This window comes from Salmo salar, chromosome 01 (genome assembly GCF_965601325.2).
Source record: "Salmo salar chromosome 01, fSalSal1, whole genome shotgun sequence".
Taxonomy (NCBI): Eukaryota; Metazoa; Chordata; class Actinopteri; order Salmoniformes; family Salmonidae; genus Salmo; species Salmo salar.
Genome location: NC_138291.1, coordinates 13,260,001 through 13,274,838, shown reverse-complemented (window position 1 = coordinate 13,274,838; position 14,838 = coordinate 13,260,001). Strand labels below are relative to the sequence as shown.

At 42.8% G+C, this 14,838-nt stretch overlaps 1 protein-coding gene across 4 annotated transcripts in view; it reads right to left on the bottom strand.

Moving 5' to 3' along the window:
• The window catches only part of LOC106562166 (leucine zipper protein 1), a 63,342-nt gene extending 49,817 nt beyond the window's left edge, over positions 1-13,525 (bottom strand). For 2 of the 4 annotated variants that reach the window (XM_014126884.3, XM_082966197.1), the window contains exon 1: positions 13,271-13,525. The gene's annotated coding sequence lies outside the window, so the exon portion shown is untranslated. The remainder of the gene's footprint in view (positions 1-13,270) is intronic. The other 2 variants (XM_014126960.3, XM_014127109.3) reach the window with 2 other exon arrangements.
• Between the last annotated feature and the right edge of the window lie 1,313 nt (positions 13,526-14,838).

Genomic DNA, 14,838 nt, shown 5'->3' with positions numbered 1-14,838 from the left:
GGGGGATGTGGTTCTTGGGGTTATAGGCAGCATTCCTCCTCCTCCAAACACGGCGAGTTGAGTTGATGCCAAAGAGCTCCATTTTGGTCTCATCTGACCACAACACTTTCACCAGTTGTCCTCTGAATCATTCAGATGTTCACTGGCAAACTTCAGACGGGCATGTATATGTGCTTTCTTGAGCAGGGGGACCTTGCGGGTGCTACAGGATTTCAGTCCTTCACAGCGTAGTGTGTTACCAATTGTTTTCTTGGTGACTATGGTCCCAGCTGCCTTGAGATCATTGACAAGATCCTCCCGTGTAGTTCTGGGCTGATTCCTCACCGTTCTCATGATCATTGCAACTCCACGAGGTGAGATCTTGCATGGAGCCCCAGGCCGAGGGAGATTGACAGTTCTTTTGCGTTTCTTCCATTTGCGAATAATCGCATCAACTGTTGTCACCTTCTCACCAAGCTGCTTGGCGATGGTCTTGTAGCCCATTCCAGCCTTGTGTAGGTCTACAATCTTGTCTCTGACATCCTTGGAGAGCTCTTTGGTCGTGGCCATGGTGGAGAGTTTGGAATCTGATTGATTGATTGCTTCTGTGGACAGGTGTTTTTTACACAGGTAACAAACTGAGATTAGGAGCACTCCCTTTAAGAGTGCGCTCCTAATCTCAGCTCGTTATCTGTATAAAAGACACCTGGGAGCCAGAAATCTTTCTGATTGAGAGGGGGTCAAATACTTATTTCTCCTCATTAAAAATGCAAATCAATTTATAAGATTTTTGACATGCTTTTTCTGAAATTTTTTGTTGTCATTCTGTCACTCACTGTTCAAATAAACCTACCATTAAAATTTCGTTGTCAGTGGGCAAACGTACAAAATCAGCAGGGGATCAAATACTTTTTTCCCCTCACTGTACATGACTCGCTCTATGAAACACCGTCTTCCGCGCCCCGTCTTGTACACGACTCGCTCTATGAAACACGGTCTCCCGCGCCCCGTCTTGTACATGACTCGCTCTATGAAACACGGTCTCTCGCGCCCCGTCTTGTACACGACTCGCTCTATGAAACACGGTCTCCCGCGGCCCGTCTTGTACACGACTCACTCTATGAAACACAGTCTCCCGCGCCCCGTCTTGTACACGACTCGCTCTATGAAACACGGTCTCCCGCGCCCCGTCTTGTACACGACTCGCTCTATGAAACACGGTCTCCCGCGCCCCGTCTTGTACATGACTCGCTCTATGAAACACGGTCTTGTACAGGACTCGCTCTATGAAACACGGTCTCCCGCGCCCCGTCTTGTACAGGACTCGCTCTATGAAACACGGTCTCCCGCGCCCCGTCTTGTACAGGACTCGCTCTATGAAACACGGTCTCCCACGCCCCGTCTTGTACACGACTCGCTCTATGAAACACGGTCTTGTACAGGACTCGCTCTATGAAACACGGTCTCCCGCGCCCCGTCTTGTACACGACTCGCTCTATGAAACACGGTCTCCCGCACCCCGTCTTGTACATGACTCGCTCTATGAAACATGGTCTGCCGCGCCCCTGACTTGACTCGCTCTATGAAACACGGGCACTGGGGCAGAAATAAAACAGACAGTGAGAAATCTGTAAAAACCCCCAAAAAATATTTCTACTTCTGCCAGGCCTCGAATTGCCATGGCCGTCGATGCCCCCTAGTGTGGACGTAATGCCCACAACAACAAAAATCCATGCCTGAACATAATAATTATAATTCCCTACTCCCGGCTGCCAAATCGCCCTGCTCCAAAGCACCCCTCACTCACATGGCTCTCTCAGATATCGCAATTCTTATTAGCCAATGACCGTCACGTGATCGTGCCCTTTTCACAGGAATCGCAACTTCGAAGTAGGCAACTAGTGAAGAAGACAACAGTGCACGTTGAATTCCAAGGTGCATATTGGAGATGGTAGATGAACTGTCCACATTTACTTTGTCAGCCAACAAGATGAGTAACGAACAACAAAAGCACTAGCCTATGTCAATCTACTTTCCTCCATATTACAAAAGTTTACCTATTCTATTGGTCAGCTTGTCGTTCTGTGCCAGAAATAAATCTTCCAAAAACAGACTCTGGGACAGTTGTGGGGCGATGGATCCCAAATTAATACAACCACAGTAACTCAAAACACCTTTTAAAAGCAATGAGGCTGATGCAACAGATCAGAAAGTTTAGCTTATAATGATGATAAACTATTAGGCTATTTCTTCACATTATGAGCACAGCAATGTGCACCGGCATTAAGGCTATAAGCAGGAATGTTCCAAAATGCAATTAGCGGGCAAACACCGTTCTCCAAAGCACACCGCATGGGTTGTTAATATGACTAGGATGGTGTCTTTGGCTGCTGTAAAACAAAATAAAGTTAAGAACACGAGAGAAATACTGGTTTCAATGGCATATGAGGAAGTGTTAAAATAATCCCCTCAACAATCCTATGGTCAGAACATCGTAAGACATGCCTCATAAATAAATAAAAACATCCAGATTTTAAACAATTGCGTTTATGGTTAAATAGTTTCAAAATGTTGACCGCCTCCGCTTAGATTGCAAGGTGGGTGATGTTGTGGTGCGGTTTGGCTACATTTTCTGGCGCCTCCCTCCTGTCAGCATCGGTGTGGACATGACCGACTGTAGCCAATTCACACAGGCTATCACCTACACTGAAGTCAAATCAAGCTTTATTTATACAGAACATTTCAGACATGGATTGCAGCGCAATGTGCGTCACAGGAAAAAAAAAAAAAACGGGTTTTATTTTCAAACATTTACTACACAAAACATAAGAGGATAAAACAAAAAACAATAAAAACTAAAAAGTAGGCTAATTATTTATGTACATTTACATACACATGTTTTTCTTAACAGAATAGCTAGTGTTTTTTTGCAATTGGCTATTTTGGTTAATGGCCTTGGCGCGCTGGCAGATTGGGCACCTCACCAGATTGGGACCAAATGTCCTTGCCCCCAATATCATGAAATTCCAGGCATGACTCCTGCACAAATTATGTGCAAGTATATTGGTCGCTAGAGATTTAAATCAGCTGATTTAGCTTGTTGTAGCCTGCCTGCTGCTAGCCTGCGATACTGATAAACACAAGGATGGAATTTTAGCTAGCTAGTTAAGGATGTTGGGCATGGCACTGATAAACAGCGTGTCACTTGTCACTTATTAACGGTAGTTTGACAACTTGCCTTTCTCTGCCATTTTTCAAACTACGATGAGGTGGAGTGCTTTACATCTGTGGCAAATCATTTGAAAGATCCATATCTCCTAACGTTACAGCATTGTTGCGTTAGGTATTTGTTAAATTTACATTTTTCCCTTTATGATGATCAGGCCCTTTTAGTGGTAGTTTTGTGATAACTGCACTGTGATAAAAAAATAAAAAAACATGTAAGGAATTTTTTTTTAATTCAGTTAGGGATTTTTTCTTAAGCTTAACGTCCCAATTTCATTAAAATATTTTACCGTTTAAATGTTCACACTCCTAGTGTAAGATCAGGGCCTGTATTCACAAACAGTCTCAGAGTAGGAGTGCTGATCTAGGATCAGTTTAACCTATTAGATTAATAAGATTATATGGACAGATCCTAGATAAGCACTCCTACTGAGATGCTTTGTGGATACTGGCCCAGGACAGTTAGGTTACAGTAGTCTTATGCCTGGTGCTTATGTTGGCTTACCTCAGAAATAAAATGACTAGATTATATTTCTTATGGCATAATTGGCTACAGCAGGCAGGGCTGTCACTCTCTGAACAAATGAGGTGGGTTTGGTTGCTAGGTGCTCCAGGTTGTTGCCTAGATGCCCTCTCACTGACACCAAATACACTAATCACAGCTCCCGATCCTTCTAGAGGTCATGTTTAACAAGCAGCCTGCGGTTCCTCCCCCATACCCTCTCTTTCGCACTCCAACACTCCCTCTTTCTCTCTGGTTAAGACTAGAATCCAGCTGCCTGAGAAGTAAAACACAAAACATAGCAGCAAGGCTAGTTACGAGTTAAGAAGAAACTGCCAAGAATAGAAAATTACACATTTTACCCATGTCTCTCCCTATTCATCATCATCCATCCTCCCCTCACACACTTTGAAGTGTGAGTACGAGAGACACCTCTGGCAAAGTCTGTCAACCACACATTTGCTGTCAACGTCTTCTCATCTCAGAGTTCCTAGAACAGCAGCAAGCTAGCGCTGTGAGAGACCAAACGTCAACAAGAGCCCTTGGGATGAACTCCTGTAGCTTGTGGTATGCTGGCGCGGCCAGGCTGGACCAACCGGCCATCTGCCAACCACAGGCCTAGAGAACTAAAAACAGAGGACCGTCTCGACCGAAAAAGCAACAGAAAATAAGAGGTTTATCTTAAATCCTGAGAGTGAAGAAAAAGATGCTTAGGAAAATGTGTCTAGCTCAACTACCATGGTACAGGAGTTGAAAGAACCATTACAATACTCAACGTACTACAACGGTCCGAGTATAAAACGGCTGTAAAATACACAGCTGGGTTGGAGTCAACTCCATTTCAATTCAGGAAGTACAATGAAATTCCAACTCCAATTCTCTTCCAATGCTTTTCAATGAGGAAAATGTGGAATTGGGTTTACTTTTCTGAATTGACTGGAATTGAAATACTCAGGGGTAAATGTTAAAGGATTTTGAGATACTTTTGACTTCAGAGATAGGCCTACTGTGTAAAGTACCAGTGAGTGTGTTACATGAAGTCATCTGAGACGATCATTCAAAAACAGGTTGTGTAATGTAGACAGGTACAGTCCTGTAATAAGAATTTGCTGTGGATAGATGAGATATCCTGCGAATTAGAGTCCGATGTTCACCTTCCTCACTAGTCATTTTCCCCACATGAAGAATGCACCTTGAACCAAACTGGAATGAAAAACGCCAAATATTTCTCCCTTTTCCAAACGTGTGTCCACCCCACTCCCACTCTTTCCAGCCCACTAACCCACGGCATTCCAGTGTTCTCAATACTGGTACAACACACACAATGTTACACACAACACAACTTTCCACCCTGACCCAGACATCCCTAAGCACTTCAGATCCCTCTTCCCATTAACTTCCAAAAATACCCCTGGAACTGGGCTGAAGAGGACCCTATGAACCCCTGGAACTAGGCCGGAGAGGAGGGAGGACTCATGTGAGAACAGCGGGCCGGAGAGGAGGGAGGACTCATGTGAGAACAGCGGGCCGGAGAGGAGGGAGGACTCATGTGAGAACAGCGGGCCGGAGAGGAGGGAGGACTCAGTGTGAGAACAGCCGAGGGACTCGTCGAGAAGCCGTAGATAAGAATCATTGGGAGCCAACGCTGAGAAATACTGGCCTGTCCAGAAGATTCAAGGGACACACAAAAGAACTGTGGCCGAGGAATGTAAAAAAGCTAAGGTTTAAAAAAAGCTAACGTTTAAGGTCCTTGCTCAGAACATGAGAACATATGAAAGCTGGTGGTTCCTTTTAAGATGAGTCTTCAATATTCCCCGGTAAGAAGTTTTAGGTTGTAGTTATTATAGGAATATTTCTCTCTATACCATTTGTATTTCATATACCTTTGACTATTGAATGTTCTTATAGGCACTATAGTATTGCCAGCCTAATCTCGGGAGTTGATAGGCTTGAAGTCATAAACAGCGCAATGCTTGGAGTACAGCGAAGAGCTGCTAGCAAATGCAGGAAAGTGCTGTTTGAATGAATGCTTACGAGCATGCTGCTGCCTACCACCGCACAGTCAGACCGCTCTATCAAATCATAGACTTATTATTATTATTATTATTATTATTATTAACACAGGAATACGAGGCGTTGGTCATTAATATGGTCAAATCCGGAAACTATCATTTCGAAAACAAAACATTTATTCTTTCAGTGAAATACAGAACCGTTCCGTATTTTATCGAACAGGCGGCAACCCTAAGTCTAAATATTGCTGTTACATTGCACAACCTTCAATGTTATGTCATAATTATGTAAAATTCTGGCAAATTAGTTCGCAACAAGCCAGGCGGCCCAAACTGTTGCATATACCCTGACAGCGTGCAATGAACGCAAGAGAAGTGACAATTTCCCTAGTTAATATTGCCTGCTAACATTAATTTCTTTTAACTAAATATTCAGGTTTAAAAATATATACTTCTGTGTATTGATTTTAAGGAATGCATTAATGTTTATGGTTAGGTACATTTGTTCAACAACTGCTTTTTTTGCGAATGCGCTTTTGTTAAATCAACTGTTTGGCGAAGTTGAAGTAGGCTGTGAGTCGATGATAAATTAACAGGCACCGCATTGATTATATGCAACGCAGGACAAGCTAGTTAACCTAGTAATATCATCAACCATGTGTAGTTAACTAGTGATTACGTGATTATTGATTGTTTTTTATAAGATAAGTTTAATGCTAGCTAGCAACTTACTTTGGCTCCTTGCTGCACTCACGTAACAAGTGGTCAGCCTGCCACAGTTTCCTCGTGGAATGCAATGTAATCGGCGTCCAAAAACGCCGATTACCGACTGTTATGAAAACTTGAAATCGGCCCTGCCGATAAATCGGTCGACCTCTAATCTGAAGCAATGTGTTTTAATCACCTCTGTAGCCTACTTGTGCTGCCCAAAATGGAGGACTTAACTTCTTTGGGATAGGGGGCAGTATTTTCACGGCCGGATAAAAAAAAAACGTACCCGATTTAATCTGGTTACTACTCCTGCCCAGAAACTAGAATATGCATTTAATTAGTAGATTTGGATAGAAAACACTCTAAAGTTTCTAAAACTGTTTGAATGGTGTCTGTGAGTATAACAGAACTCATATGGCAGGCAAAAACCTGAGAAGATTCCATACAGGAAGTGCCCTGTCTGACAATTTGTTGTCATTCTGTTGCATCTCTATCGAAAATACAGCATTGTGCTGTAACGTGACATTTTCTAAGGCTTCCATTGGCTCTCTAAAGCCGCCAGAAAGTGGAATGGGGTGTCTGCTGTCTCTGGGCAAAGAACAGCAGCAGAATTTGTAGGTGGTCAGCCTGGGGACAGTGACACTGGAGATGCGCAGTCACGAGACTACTCCATTTTTTCTTTCAGCCTTTGAATACAACGTTGCCCGGTTGGAATATTATTGCTATTTTACGAGAAAAATAGCATAAAAATTGATTTTAAACAGCGTTTGACATGCTTCGAAGTACGGTAATGGAATATTTTGACATTTGTCACGAGATGCGCAACACACCCTTCGGATAGTGACCTGAACGCACGAACAAAACAGAGCTATTTGAATATAACTATGGATTATTTGGAACCAAAACAACATTTGTTGTTGAAGTAGAAGTCCTGGGAGTGCATTCTGACGAAGGACAGCAAAGGTAATCCAATTTTTCTAGTAGTAATTCTGAGTTTAGGTTGTCCCAAACTTGGTGGGTGTCAAAATAGCTAGCCGTGATGGCCGAGCTATGTACTCAGAATATTGCAAAATGTGCTTTCGCCGAAAAGCTATTTTAAAATCTGACACCGCGATTGCATAAAGGAGTTCTGTATCTATAATTCTTAAAATAATTGTTATGTATTTTGTGAACGTTTATCATGAGTAATTTAGTAAATTCACCGGAAGTTTTCGGTGGGTATGCTAGTTCTGAACATCATATGCTAATGTAAAAGGCTGGTTTTTGATTTAAATATGAACTTGATTGAACAAAACATGCATGTATTGTATAACAATGTCCTAGGAGTGTCATCTGATGAAGATCATCAAAGGTTAGTGCTGCATTTAGCTGTGGTTTTGGTTTATGTGACATATATGCTTGCTTGGAAAATGGCTGTGTGATTATTTGTGTTTATGTACTCCCCTAACATAATCTAATGTTTTACTTTCGCTGTAAAGCCTTTTTGGAAATCGGACAATGTGGTTACATCAAGGAGAAGTGTATCTTTAAAAAGGTTTATGTTTGAGAAAGTTGAATTATGACATTGTTGTTGTTTTTGAATTTGCCGCCCTGATATTTCACTGGCTGTGTCCCGCAGGTGGGACGCTAGCGCCCCACCTAGCCCATAGAAGTTAATGAGTGAGTGAACAGCATGAACAGTGTGAACTGTGAACGCTTTACTGATATCAGATCAGTGGTGCTGCAAGAAAAGTACAGACAGCGCACAATTGGTTTGAACTCCAGCTGAAATCACAGAGACAAGACCGTCACCCACCCACTACTGATAAAAGCGCGGCTGGGGTAAAAGGGTTGAGGACCACTAACACTTTGCAGGGTCTTAAACAAAGGCAGCATTGGGAAAAAACACCAATAAACACACCTCAAAAAGGCAAAGCTAGTGTTAGCAAACTCCATAGAAGCATTTAGAACTCTCCTATAGTACATACCCTTTGCCGGAGCTCAGGCAGCAGTGTCCATCTGGCCTGCGTAGCATCAACACGAGTCACTGTCCCGGACACTCAGGCCATTATTTAATTATCACAATAAATGTGTGCTGTGTGCCTCACTAAACGCAATAGGACTCATCTGCACTATTTCAACGAGGTCCTTATTAAAGAAACCTGGAACATCATTCTCTACATCGTTGACGTCACTATCCCGGAAGAGTGAAAGTATTTTCACTAAAATACCATTTTTAGACATAAAATCTAGGGCTATAGGCCATTACAGTTCTATGAAATACACCAACACCTCAACACTTGACCTGCCCGATGGTTTTTAAACTAATATTTTCCATTTAATCTGCAGACTAGTCATTTAGCCACTCTGTAATCCTCAGGTCCACATAGTAACTCTGATTTTACACTTATTGGACACCCATAATGATTACGCTTTGGTTTCAGCCAAAGGCAGCAGATGCCATTTCATTGCATGCTTCCTTCGAGTGGAAAATTAATCATGTGTAAACTCAGGTCGTAAAACAAGAGGGAGGTGGTGGGAATTATTACTTTGGTGACTGAACAAACTCTGCGCCTTTGCTTGCTTTCACTCTTGATCATAAAAAGTCCATTTGGAATGGCTAAGTTCACAGGCACCCTACATTGTCTACACGATTCCAATTACAGGTCTTCACAGATCCACCTGTACCCAGATACCTGAGATCCGATTCGGGACCGAGCGGGTCGGATCTCATATGATTGTCACGGGTATGTGTAATTTTAACTGACTTGTCTGGAAGGACCTATATACTGTAGATCCAAACATGACTGCTGCGGGGGAGAGCGATAGAGAGACATTTTTACGAGAGGGGCACATGTAGCTTGTTGTTGGCCAATCATAAGTCATCAAAGCGGCAATAGGCTACAGTAAAAGAGTCTCCGTGTGGGGCAAAAGTTAGGAGATATCTAATCAATGGAAGACAGAATTAAAAGTTAAACGAGAAAGATAGGGTACAACAACCAAGAGCCAACAAGTAGACTGTTACATTATATTCTGAACGGAGTTGTTTCTAACTGTGTAAGACCAGAAAGAGCATGCAACCTCAGCCTAGCTAGCTAGCTTCTCCCGGTTTGATGCAGTCAAGACGGGTACTAGTAATCATATTGAATGATAAATAACCTAGCTATGGCAGATATTAGTCTGCTATAGCACGAGTCGGCTTGGTTGATTGCGGTCTCTTCCTCCCTGCTTTCTGTTCTCATGTCACTCGCTCACAGTAGCCTACACACAAAGCACGGCCCATGCTAGAGCGTCACCTTTACCTCCTCTCCCTGGCACTTTTTCAGCTCCGGTTAACCTCTATGGGCTAGGTGGTGCACTCCATCAACAGCAGGTGCATTTCAAGAGCGGCAAATTTGAATCCAAATAAATGTCAAAATTCAAATTTTTCAAACATACAACTATTTTACACCCTTTGAAAGATAAACATCTCCTTAATCTAACCACGTTTTACGATTTCAAAAAGGTTTTACGGCGAAAGCATAAATTTAGAGTATGTTAGGACAGTACATTTACAAGAGTTGTGTGTAATGTTTTGTCAATTCAAAGACAGGGTCACCAAAACCATAAAACCAGCTAAAATGATGCACTAACCTTTTACAATCTCCATCAGATGACACTCCTAGGACATTATGTTAGACAATGCATGCATTTTTAGTTCTATCAAGTTCATATTTATATCCAAAAACAGCGTTTTACTATGGCATTGATGTTGAGGAAATCGTTTCCCTCCAATAACCGGCAGTCAAGTCAGCACCACAAATTAATAACGCATCTTTAAAATGGTGCTTTTCTACTGTTTCCCCACACTCGGATCGGGTCTGGATCTGACCAGGTCTATAAGGAACGGGGCAAGTTGTCAGGTCCGTTCGGAACGGGTCTCCATATAATAAAAAAAAATGTTGACCCGTGAAGGCTTCCAATTCTCTGAAAATAGTCTTCAGACAACATAATGTATACTATCAAGCAGTAAAGTGAAAGTGTGACATAACCCCAAAGGAAAAACACCAGAGACCTACCAAGTGACCAGCCAAAGTTGAAAGTAAAGTTTGCTACAGAAGCCTGGCATGAAGTACCCGTCCACATGGCCAACCCGTCCACATGGCCAACACTTCCACATGGCCAACACTTCCACATGGCCAACACTTCCACATGGCCAACACGTCCACACAGACAGGATATGAAGGGATTGCAATCCAAGTGTGAAGCTTGCTTTGTTTGGCATTGTAACCTCTCAATGGTTTGGCACAAAGGCGTAAAATGGCCTTTTCCTTGGCTGGAAGCAGCTTCTATCGACAATATTAATGACCATGTACTTCTGAATCCTACTAAGGCAGAAATGGATAGGTTATTCCCCTGTATGCACAAATAGTGAGTCTCCAATGTATGTAGCTGTGCCTATCTCGCAGTCCAACTAGCTTGTACTTGTGTTTCCACCATCAGAAGGGGTGGAAGCAGTAGCAGAGTTAGTAGCTGGCTCTGGGACTTACTGGAAAGCCAGCAGTGATTTGCCTTCATGTCTGAAACAGGTCCCCTCTATCTTTCTCCCTAGCTCCATTTATATCCCACGGGCCCAACCTGCCAGATTACTACTCCACACTGCTGCTGCTACTACTACTACTGCTCCTGTTCACCCACACACACATCAACACAGTCATGAAGAAGGCACGACAATGCCTCTTCAGGAGGCTGAAAAGATTTGGCATGGGCCCTCAGACCCCCCCCAAAAGTTCTACAGCTGCACCATTGAGAGCATCTTGACTGGCTGGATCACCGCTTGGTATCGCAACTGCTTGGCATCCGACAGCAAGGCGCTACAGAAGGTAGTGCCTTTGGCCCAGTATGTCACTGGGGACGAGCTACCTGCCATCCAGGACCTCTATACCAGGCGGTTATTATCTTTCTATTTCTCTCTCTGGATTGTCGGGAAGGGCCCGTAAGTAAGCATTTCCCTGTTAGTCTACACCTGTTGTTTACCAAGCATGTGACCAATAAAATGTGATGTTCAGACTCAGCTCAGCATTTCATTGCTTTGACACTGGGCTATGTACACATACAGAACAAACCTTCACAGGTACTGAGTCAAACACCCCTGCCATTACACACACACACCTTATAGCCGAGATCCTTTTAATGTGTGAATTCGGATAGCCACACTTGTGTTGCTATCATGTTGGTGCTAGCAAGCATGTTAGGTAGTGCTAGGTATCAATAGCCAATCCAGTATGGGTTGAAAACTACAGTGAGCTCCGATTGGTCAATAGCAAAGCAAAGTCAGAGTATTTGCATAAAGTTCAGCTTTCCCCAGTTTTGGTCCCTCCCTGTTCACTTCTCTCGCCCATGCTCACGCCCAATGGTTGTTTCGTCACCCCCAACATGATTTGTGGATCTCAGCTGTTTCACCGGAAATCCACCTAGAACGTTGGGGCAATGAAACAACGGAGCCAACAACTGAAGCAAAGTGGGCGGGAGACCATTGGGCGACGGAATGTGAAAAGAGTGGGACCAAAATTGGGGAAAGCTGGACTTTATGCAAATACTCTGCGACATCATGTTGCTATTGACCAAACAAAGCTCACTGTAATTTCCAGCCCCTACTGGCTTGGCTGTAGATACCTAGCACTACCTGACCTGCTTCCACGCACCAACATGAGGCAACAGGAGGGCAAATCAAGCTTGACTATCCAAATGTACTGTGTTAAAAGGATTCTCAGCCATTAGGTGTTCACTTTGATGAGACCTGCAGATTTCTGTAACACTGCCCAATTTCCATATTGGTGCAGTGAAATTAAAACTAGCTATCTTTGGGGAAACTCCCTTCCCATGTCAAGTGGATCTTTGCCTTGATTGTTGGCATTATTTTTGCAATCTCCAATTGTATCAGGCTGTTCATTCCCTGCTGTATTCACAATTTCAGCATTGACCTAAATGCATTTGATGATTTATCCATAGAGATCAAGTTGAAGGACCTTACCCATGGCTGTGTCAACACAGACTACCTGGGAGCCAGCTAAAAGATTATCTGTCAAGTATCAATATAGAAAGGGTTTTTACTGCCATCTTGCAATCGTTATTTACCTTGACAGTTGACCTGTAAAAAAAGCGGCCTACTTTAGGCTACTAAATATTTAAGGTGACAGTGGACTGTGTAGTTGACTAAGAAAAAAAGTGGACTTTTTCGATTTGTGTTAAGGTGGGTGGTTAATAGTGTTGCGAATTCATTTCAAGAAATCGTTCTATCGGGATACATTGTTCTCGAGGAAAACATAAAATGTCCAGTTCAGAAACCCCCAACATACCGTCCAGATAGCGGTAACGTTACGTCGCCACTGAACGCAAAAGTAGCCTAGCTATTCGTAATATTTTGAAACGGTCAACTAGCTAGCTACGAACGAGGAAAAATTCAAACTGTTACACAATTTAGCCACCTGGCCGCTCAGCAGGACACAACGTTGTAGAAAGTTCAGACAGTAATATGCAAATACCTGGCTATGGAAATATGTACCACTGGACAAACATGTTTGACTTGATGAATATGGAATCACGTCAGTTCTATTCGTCGTTATATTTTATTTCTGCAACATTCCACCCCGTTTTCCTACTGAACGTGGCCCAGGTTTTTAACCGCAGTCTGGTGTTTCGTGGAGGCTTCCTTTTGGCTGCGCCAGCAGAAGAGCAGGGGGAGGAGGGGTCAAAACTTGCCGCAGTTCGGAGTCTTCCCGTGTCGAACTCAGGAAGTTACAGCATCCTAGCACAGTTAAATGTTTCCATATAGTAATATGTGTAGTTTTACATTGATCAAAACAATAGCTAGTTCACCTACCTTGCGATGAGAGAATCTGCGATAGTCCCCAAATTCATTCGGTTAGTGCCGATAAGATGACTAGGTTTGAACCAAAGACACAAGTTATTTCTGGTACACCAGCGGGAGAAAGCTTTTTTTCCTACTTAACTGCGTTCGTTGTTTCTTCCCTCTATTCCCCGCCTGAGCTGTAGGATCAAACCAACACATTCCACCTTGTCCCTAACAATGAAAAAGGTGGGTTTTCCTTTGCGCCGGATGACCCACCCCTTGTGTGACGAGTCTGGGTCTGACCGCAGCAAGAACGCCCTACCCTGCTGTAGAGTCCCGCCTCTCATGGACGTAGAACGAAACATGTCGAATTCAGAGAGAAAATGACATGAGCCTCGGAATATTAGAGCGTAGGTTTCCGCACATTGCAATGACCTAAAAAAAGAATGTCAGAGCAGTAAAGAGAATGTAACCTAAGGAAGTCAGCCGTTTCAGAAAACTTTGCAGAAAAAACTTGACTGAATTTGGCCTGTCAATGGACAATATGGTATATCATATAATAAAACAATTTATTTTATGAAAGGATACAAATATTTGTATCTGGTTTTTGGGAAGAGGATTAGGCTGTTTCCATAAATAGGGTCCCTTAGGTCCCTATGTAATAACTCCCCCTGTACTGGCTAATATCTCACAGCAAGTTGTTGCAGTACAGGGCAGCATGTAGCCTAGCGGTTAGTCTGTCAGGCCAGTAACCGGAAGGTCACTGGTTTGAATACCTGTCGATGTGCCCTTGAGCAAGGCACTTACTCCTAATTTGCTCCAGGGGCACCGTAATAATATGGCTGACCCTGTAAAACAACACATTTCACTGCACATATTTGGTATATGTGACAATAAAACACACACACATATATATATATATATATATATATATATTATACAGTACCAGTCAAAAGTTTGGACACACCTACTCATTTAAGGATTTTCTTTATTTTTACTATTTTCTACATTGTAGAATAATAGTGAAGACACAACTATGAAATAACACATATGGAATCATGTAGTACCCAAAAAAGTGTTAAACAAATCTATCTTCAAAATAGCCACCTTTTGCTTTGATGACAGCTTTGCACAAGCTTGGCATTCTCTCAACCAGCTTCATGAGGTAGTCACCTGGAATGCATTTCAATTAACAGGTGTGCCTTGTTAAAGTTAATTTGTGGAATTTCTTTCCTTTTTAATGTGTTTGACCCAATCAGTTGTGTTGTGACAAGGTAGGGGTGGTACACAGAAGATAGCCCTATTTGGTAAAAGACCAAGTCCATATTATGGCAAGAACAGCTCAAATAAGCAAAGAGAAACGACAGTCCATCATTACTTTAAGACATGAAGGTCAGTTAATGCAGAGAATTTCAATAACTTTTTGCAGTTGCAAAAACCATCAAGCGCTATGATGAAACTGGCTCTCATGAGGACCGCCACAAGAAAGAAAGACCCAGAGTTACCTCTGCTGCAGAGGATAAGTTCATGGTCTTCATGGTCGAATTGCTGTAAAGAAACCACTACTAAAGGACATCAATAATAAGAAGAGACTTGCT